The sequence below is a fragment of the Microcaecilia unicolor genome, chromosome 1, assembly GCF_901765095.1.
Source record: "Microcaecilia unicolor chromosome 1, aMicUni1.1, whole genome shotgun sequence".
NCBI classification, from domain to species: Eukaryota; Metazoa; Chordata; class Amphibia; order Gymnophiona; family Siphonopidae; genus Microcaecilia; species Microcaecilia unicolor.
The window spans coordinates 539691991-539700033 of record NC_044031.1 but is presented as its reverse complement, the minus strand read 5'-3'; the positions used below and the strand labels follow the sequence as shown (position 1 = coordinate 539700033).

The window sequence follows — 8043 nt, the reverse complement described above, 5'->3', positions numbered from 1 at the left end:
AGAAATGCTCTTTTCAATGCATCACACATGGGAATTCCAGAAAGTTCTAACTTTTGAAATGAAGACATAAGATGCATAATGTGATCATTACATTTACTTTTATCCCTTAATTTGGTTTCATTCAACTCTGCTAACCAAATTGGTTGCTGTTTTGCATATGTAGTTGCATACATAGTTCTCAGTTTATATAAAATTTCACTTGCTGTATCTTTGCCTCCACTAATATGGCTTGTTTCTCTGAGAGAGCTTCCAAAAACATGCACTTCACATAATAGTTTGCATTGTCCCATTCAGCCATATTTTCAGCTGTTCTGTTTTGGTCTAAACATATATTTAATTTCTTTGCTTGAAGGAGACATATGAATCTTAGTTCCCACTGCTGATAATTAAATTCAGTTAATTTCGGCACCTTGAGAGAGTAGAAAAATGGTGAATTTCCTCCTCAGCCATTTCTTAGCCTGTTTGGTGTGTGGGGGGAGAGAGAGACAGACTGAATCTTTCTTTTAAAACTTAAGAGAAAAATTTGGCTTTTTTCACTGCCTGGTAATATTTCTCTTCTTTTTCAATTCCTGGGCTGGGCCCATAACCCTTTTGTTGGATTATTTGTAGTAAATAATTAGCAGATTTTATACACACAGCTTCAGCTTTAGAAATGTTAATTTCTTTTCTTCATCTCTCTCACATACACCCCAGAATAATTCACTGCTGAGTCACTTTAAAGTTGAAGTAACAAACATCTGTTACTCACAGTTTGTAGTTAGATTATATTCAGACAGGCTTATATATACATAATACTATACATTTGGATTATCAGCTCTTTCCATGTGCTTAGATGGTAATGGATGTTCACACCATAGATCCTCAGCTTAGGAGAGATCATGAGCTCCATGTGCTGTGCCTAACCCCCACAGGAAGTTGCATGGGTGTGACCTCTCTAGCAAATTCACATCAGAGGTCACACAGTAATCACAGAGAAAAAATTGGTGACAGGCAATGCATGTAAAATACAATACATTATTCCAACAATACCTGCATTCAGACTGGCAGCCTTCTAAACGCCTCAACCTGCAATAAAGGAAAGTGAATGAAGGCCAACCGTGTACAACTATAGCTTTCTTTGACTCTTTTAGGGGTGAGACTCGTAGCTCTTTTTGGAGACCTATCCTCTGTTCTTCACTCTCCAAAGATCATTGAGCAAAAGGTCCTTAACTCCTCTGGAAGATCGCCCTCCTGCTCCTGCTCGGAGCTCTGGAAACATTGTCAAAAGTGTCATCTCTGCTATGTGTGGCAAAGGATCAGAAGGAGTAAAATGTCCAAAAGACCTTGGAAGACAAATTAGAGCCTTGTTTGGCTGACATAGGGCCTGGAAGAAGGACGTGAGACTCAAGTGGAAAAGCAGCAGGATGGTTATCTACCGAGCATCTGTTTGCCTTTAGAAGAGCAAAAGCAAGTCAGGGGAATTAGCTCAAGTGGTAGAGCGCTCGCTTAGCATGCGAGAGGTAGTGGGATCGATGCCCACATTCTCCATGCTGCTTTTACTGATACCCGTGGGACATGCTGTTGGATCTGAACCTATCTAGTCTGGTTAAAAGGCATGCACAAGCCTTGAAAGGGAGCGCTTGTCATGCTTTAAAGTCATTTTACAGATGGGGCTGCACTCATGGAATAAGGACAAAATGTGCTCTGTTAGTCCTTGAGAGAGTCTGAATAGAATCAGTGTGCACTAGTGCAGAGGAAATAGCATAAGAGGCTATGACTCATCTGGACTACCCCTTCTTTTTTTGGTTCACAACCCCTTCATCAGGGAGGGCTAGAGAGAGGGAGGGAGAGACAGAGAGAGGAGCACAGATGTCACTGCACAGCAGGCTGGTGAAAAATGGGCAGCAGGCCTCTTCTCTCTTTCCATGAAATTGGATCCAGAAAAGTGATTTTGCTTTGGCCAGGCAAAACAGTTCAACTGTGCTCAGCAAAGCATCCATTTTCTTCCTCTGAGAAGCCTCCAGAGGTAGGGGAGTTATTTCAAATGGTAGCACACTCTCTTTGCATGCAAGAGGCAGTGGGGTCAATGCCTACGTTCTCCATGCTGCCCCTCTCCACGCTAGTGCCTCCAAAGCACCGAAGCAGGACCTAGAAAGGGCTGCTAAGGCTACGCTTTTCTTGCCGGTGTGCTAGCCATTCTAGAAATGGACGATGACGTTCGGGAAGCATTTGAAATGGAAGCATGCCCTTCTTCAGTGGGTGTGTGCTGCTAAGAATAAGGGAAGAAGTGCTGGCTTATTACGTGAGAGCTGTAGGATCAAATACCTGCATTCAGACTGGCAGCCTTCTAAACGCCTCAACCTGCAATAAAGGAAAGTGAATGAAGGCCAACCGTGTACAACTATAGCTTTCTTTGACTCTTTTAGGGGTGAGACTCGTAGCTCTTTTTGGAGACCTATCCTCTGTTCTTCACTCTCCAAAGATCATTGAGCAAAAGGTCCTTAACTCCTCTGGAAGACCGCCCTCCTGCTCCTGCTCGGAGCTCTGGAAACATTGTCAAAAGTGTCATCTCTGCTATGTGTGGCAAAGGATCAGAAGGAGTAAAATGTCCAAAAGACCTTGGAAGACAAATTAGAGCCTTGTTTGGCTGACATAGGGCCTGGAAGAAGGACGTGAGACTCAAGTGGAAAAGCAGCAGGATGGTTATCTACCGAGCATCTGTTTGCCTTTAGAAGAGCAAAAGCAAGTCAGGGGAATTAGCTCAAGTGGTAGAGCGCTCGCTTAGCATGCGAGAGGTAGTGGGATCGATGCCCACATTCTCCATGCTGCTTTTACTGATACCCGTGGGACATGCTGTTGGATCTGAACCTATCTAGTCTGGTTAAAAGGCATGCACAAGCCTTGAAAGGGAGCGCTTGTCATGCTTTAAAGTCATTTTACAGATGGGGCTGCACTCATGGAATAAGGACAAAATGTGCTCTGTTAGTCCTTGAGAGAGTCTGAATAGAATCAGTGTGCACTAGTGCAGAGGAAATAGCATAAGAGGCTATGACTCATCTGGACTACCCCTTCTTTTTTTGGTTCACAACCCCTTCATCAGGGAGGGCTAGAGAGAGGGAGGGAGAGACAGAGAGAGGAGCACAGATGTCACTGCACAGCAGGCTGGTGAAAAATGGGCAGCAGGCCTCTTCTCTCTTTCCATGAAATTGGATCCAGAAAAGTGATTTTGCTTTGGCCAGGCAAAACAGTTCAACTGTGCTCAGCAAAGCATCCATTTTCTTCCTCTGAGAAGCCTCCAGAGGTAGGGGAGTTATTTCAAATGGTAGCACACTCTCTTTGCATGCAAGAGGCAGTGGGGTCAATGCCTACGTTCTCCATGCTGCCCCTCTCCACGCTAGTGCCTCCAAAGCACCGAAGCAGGACCTAGAAAGGGCTGCTAAGGCTACGCTTTTCTTGCCGGTGTGCTAGCCATTCTAGAAATGGACGATGACGTTCGGGAAGCATTTGAAATGGAAGCATGCCCTTCTTCAGTGGGTGTGTGCTGCTAAGAATAAGGGAAGAAGTGCTGGCTTATTACGTGAGAGCTGTAGGATCAAATACCTGCATTCAGACTGGCAGCCTTCTAAACGCCTCAACCTGCAATAAAGGAAAGTGAATGAAGGCCAACCGTGTACAACTATAGCTTTCTTTGACTCTTTTAGGGGTGAGACTCGTAGCTCTTTTTGGAGACCTATCCTCTGTTCTTCACTCTCCAAAGATCATTGAGCAAAAGGTCCTTAACTCCTCTGGAAGATCGCCCTCCTGCTCCTGCTCGGAGCTCTGGAAACATTGTCAAAAGTGTCATCTCTGCTATGTGTGGCAAAGGATCAGAAGGAGTAAAATGTCCAAAAGACCTTGGAAGACAAATTAGAGCCTTGTTTGGCTGACATAGGGCCTGGAAGAAGGACGTGAGACTCAAGTGGAAAAGCAGCAGGATGGTTATCTACCGAGCATCTGTTTGCCTTTAGCAGAGCAAAAGCAAGTCAGGGGAATTAGCTCAAGTGGTAGAGCGCTTGCTTAGCATGCGAGAGGTAGTGGGATCGATGCCCACATTCTCCATGCTGCTTTTACTGATACCCGTGGGACATGCTGTTGGATCTGAACCTATCTAGTCTGGTTAAAAGGCATGCACAAGCCTTGAAAGGGAGCGCTTGTCATGCTTTAAAGTCATTTTACAGATGGGGCTGCACTCATGGAATAAGGACAAAATGTGCTCTGTTAGTCCTTGAGAGAGTCTGAATAGAATCAGTGTGCACTAGTGCAGAGGAAATAGCATAAGAGGCTATGACTCATCTGGACTACCCCTTCTTTTTTTGGTTCACAACCCCTTCATCAGGGAGGGCTAGAGAGAGGGAGGGAGAGACAGAGAGAGGAGCACAGATGTCACTGCACAGCAGGCTGGTGAAAAATGGGCAGCAGGCCTCTTCTCTCTTTCCATGAAATTGGATCCAGAAAAGTGATTTTGCTTTGGCCAGGCAAAACAGTTCAACTGTGCTCAGCAAAGCATCCATTTTCTTCCTCTGAGAAGCCTCCAGAGGTAGGGGAGTTATTTCAAATGGTAGCACACTCTCTTTGCATGCAAGAGGCAGTGGGGTCAATGCCTACGTTCTCCATGCTGCCCCTCTCCACGCTAGTGCCTCCAAAGCACCGAAGCAGGACCTAGAAAGGGCTGCTAAGGCTACGCTTTTCTTGCCGGTGTGCTAGCCATTCTAGAAATGGACGATGACGTTCGGGAAGCATTTGAAATGGAAGCATGCCCTTCTTCAGTGGGTGTGTGCTGCTAAGAATAAGGGAAGAAGTGCTGGCTTATTACGTGAGAGCTGTAGGATCAAATACCTGCATTCAGACTGGCAGCCTTCTAAACGCCTCAACCTGCAATAAAGGAAAGTGAATGAAGGCCAACCGTGTACAACTATAGCTTTCTTTGACTCTTTTAGGGGTGAGACTCGTAGCTCTTTTTGGAGACCTATCCTCTGTTCTTCACTCTCCAAAGATCATTGAGCAAAAGGTCCTTAACTCCTCTGGAAGATCGCCCTCCTGCTCCTGCTCGGAGCTCTGGAAACATTGTCAAAAGTGTCATCTCTGCTATGTGTGGCAAAGGATCAGAAGGAGTAAAATGTCCAAAAGACCTTGGAAGACAAATTAGAGCCTTGTTTGGCTGACATAGGGCCTGGAAGAAGGACGTGAGACTCAAGTGGAAAAGCAGCAGGATGGTTATCTACCGAGCATCTGTTTGCCTTTAGCAGAGCAAAAGCAAGTCAGGGGAATTAGCTCAAGTGGTAGAGCGCTTGCTTAGCATGCGAGAGGTAGTGGGATCGATGCCCACATTCTCCATGCTGCTTTTACTGATACCCGTGGGACATGCTGTTGGATCTGAACCTATCTAGTCTGGTTAAAAGGCATGCACAAGCCTTGAAAGGGAGCGCTTGTCATGCTTTAAAGTCATTTTACAGATGGGGCTGCACTCATGGAATAAGGACAAAATGTGCTCTGTTAGTCCTTGAGAGAGTCTGAATAGAATCAGTGTGCACTAGTGCAGAGGAAATAGCATAAGAGGCTATGACTCATCTGGACTACCCCTTCTTTTTTTGGTTCACAACCCCTTCATCAGGGAGGGCTAGAGAGAGGGAGGGAGAGACAGAGAGAGGAGCACAGATGTCACTGCACAGCAGGCTGGTGAAAAATGGGCAGCAGGCCTCTTCTCTCTTTCCATGAAATTGGATCCAGAAAAGTGATTTTGCTTTGGCCAGGCAAAACAGTTCAACTGTGCTCAGCAAAGCATCCATTTTCTTCCTCTGAGAAGCCTCCAGAGGTAGGGGAGTTATTTCAAATGGTAGCACACTCTCTTTGCATGCAAGAGGCAGTGGGGTCAATGCCTACGTTCTCCATGCTGCCCCTCTCCACGCTAGTGCCTCCAAAGCACCGAAGCAGGACCTAGAAAGGGCTGCTAAGGCTACGCTTTTCTTGCCGGTGTGCTAGCCATTCTAGAAATGGACGATGACGTTCGGGAAGCATTTGAAATGGAAGCATGCCCTTCTTCAGTGGGTGTGTGCTGCTAAGAATAAGGGAAGAAGTGCTGGCTTATTACGTGAGAGCTGTAGGATCAAATACCTGCATTCAGACTGGCAGCCTTCTAAACGCCTCAACCTGCAATAAAGGAAAGTGAATGAAGGCCAACCGTGTACAACTATAGCTTTCTTTGACTCTTTTAGGGGTGAGACTCGTAGCTCTTTTTGGAGACCTATCCTCTGTTCTTCACTCTCCAAAGATCATTGAGCAAAAGGTCCTTAACTCCTCTGGAAGATCGCCCTCCTGCTCCTGCTCGGAGCTCTGGAAACATTGTCAAAAGTGTCATCTCTGCTATGTGTGGCAAAGGATCAGAAGGAGTAAAATGTCCAAAAGACCTTGGAAGACAAATTAGAGCCTTGTTTGGCTGACATAGGGCCTGGAAGAAGGACGTGAGACTCAAGTGGAAAAGCAGCAGGATGGTTATCTACCGAGCATCTGTTTGCCTTTAGCAGAGCAAAAGCAAGTCAGGGGAATTAGCTCAAGTGGTAGAGCGCTTGCTTAGCATGCGAGAGGTAGTGGGATCGATGCCCACATTCTCCATGCTGCTTTTACTGATACCCGTGGGACATGCTGTTGGATCTGAACCTATCTAGTCTGGTTAAAAGGCATGCACAAGCTTTGAAAGGGAGCGCTTGTCATGCTTTAAAGTCATTTTACAGATGGGGCTGCACTCATGGAATAAGGACAAAATGTGCTCTGTTAGTCCTTGAGAGAGTCTGAATAGAATCAGTGTGCACTAGTCCAGAGGAAATAGCATAAGAGGCTATGACTCATCTGGACTACCCCTTCTTTTTTTGGTTCACAACCCCTTCATCAGGGAGGGCTAGAGAGAGGGAGGGAGAGACAGAGAGAGGAGCACAGATGTCACTGCACAGCAGGCTGGTGAAAAATGGGCAGCAGGCCTCTTCTCTCTTTCCATGAAATTGGATCCAGAAAAGTGATTTTGCTTTGGCCAGGCAAAACAGTTCAACTGTGCTCAGCAAAGCATCCATTTTCTTCCTCTGAGAAGCCTCCAGAGGTAGGGGAGTTATTTCAAATGGTAGCACACTCTCTTTGCATGCAAGAGGCAGTGGGGTCAATGCCTACGTTCTCCATGCTGCCCCTCTCCACGCTAGTGCCTCCAAAGCACCGAAGCAGGACCTAGAAAGGGCTGCTAAGGCTACGCTTTTCTTGCCGGTGTGCTAGCCATTCTAGAAATGGACGATGACGTTCGGGAAGCATTTGAAATGGAAGCATGCCCTTCTTCAGTGGGTGTGTGCTGCTAAGAATAAGGGAAGAAGTGCTGGCTTATTACGTGAGAGCTGTAGGATCAAATACCTGTTGGATTATTTGTAGTAAATAATTAGCAGATTTTATACACACAGCTTCAGCTTTAGAAATGTTAATTTCTTTTCTTCATCTCTCTCACATACACCCCAGAATAATTCACTGCTGAGTCACTTTAAAGTTGAAGTAACAAAACATCTGTTTACTCACAGTTTGTAGTTAGATTATATTCAGACAGGCTTATATATACATAATACTATACATTTGGATTATCAGCTCTTTCCATGTGCTTAGATGGTAATGGATGCTCACACCATAGATCCTCAGCTTAGGAGAGATCATGAGCTCCATGTGCTGTGCCTAACCCCCACAGGAAGTTGCATGGGTGTGACCTCTCTAGGAAATTCACATCAGAGGTCACACAGTAATCACAGAGAAAAAATTGGTGACAGGCAATGCATGTAAAATACAATACATTATTCCAACAAACCCCTTCTCATGCATAACTGTCATGCAATTATTAATTCATACAAAGTCCAAGCTTTATTCGCAGATTCTCAAAACGTTCTCTGGGTAACGGTTTGGTCATGATGTCAGCTGTCATCTCACTGGTGTGACAATAGTCTAGACTGATGACCCCTTCTTTCGCCAGCTCTCGCACGTTGTGATATTTCGTTGCGATGTGCTTGG

At 45.6% G+C, this 8043-nt stretch overlaps 5 non-coding genes across 5 annotated transcripts; all 5 read left to right on the top strand.

Annotated features, from left to right (window-relative positions):
* Positions 1-1454: 1454 nt before the first annotated feature.
* Positions 1455-1527, top strand: TRNAA-AGC. The gene has a single exon. It is a non-coding gene; the product is annotated as a tRNA-Ala (tRNA).
* Positions 1528-2729: 1202 nt separating this feature from the next.
* Positions 2730-2802, top strand: TRNAA-AGC. Its single transcript has one exon. It is a non-coding gene; the product is annotated as a tRNA-Ala (tRNA).
* Positions 2803-4004: 1202 nt separating this feature from the next.
* On the top strand, positions 4005-4077 carry TRNAA-AGC. The gene has a single exon. It is a non-coding gene; the product is annotated as a tRNA-Ala (tRNA).
* Positions 4078-5279: 1202 nt separating this feature from the next.
* On the top strand, positions 5280-5352 carry TRNAA-AGC. Its single transcript has one exon. It is a non-coding gene; the product is annotated as a tRNA-Ala (tRNA).
* Positions 5353-6554: 1202 nt separating this feature from the next.
* Positions 6555-6627, top strand: TRNAA-AGC. The gene has a single exon. It is a non-coding gene; the product is annotated as a tRNA-Ala (tRNA).
* Positions 6628-8043: the final 1416 nt, after the last annotated feature.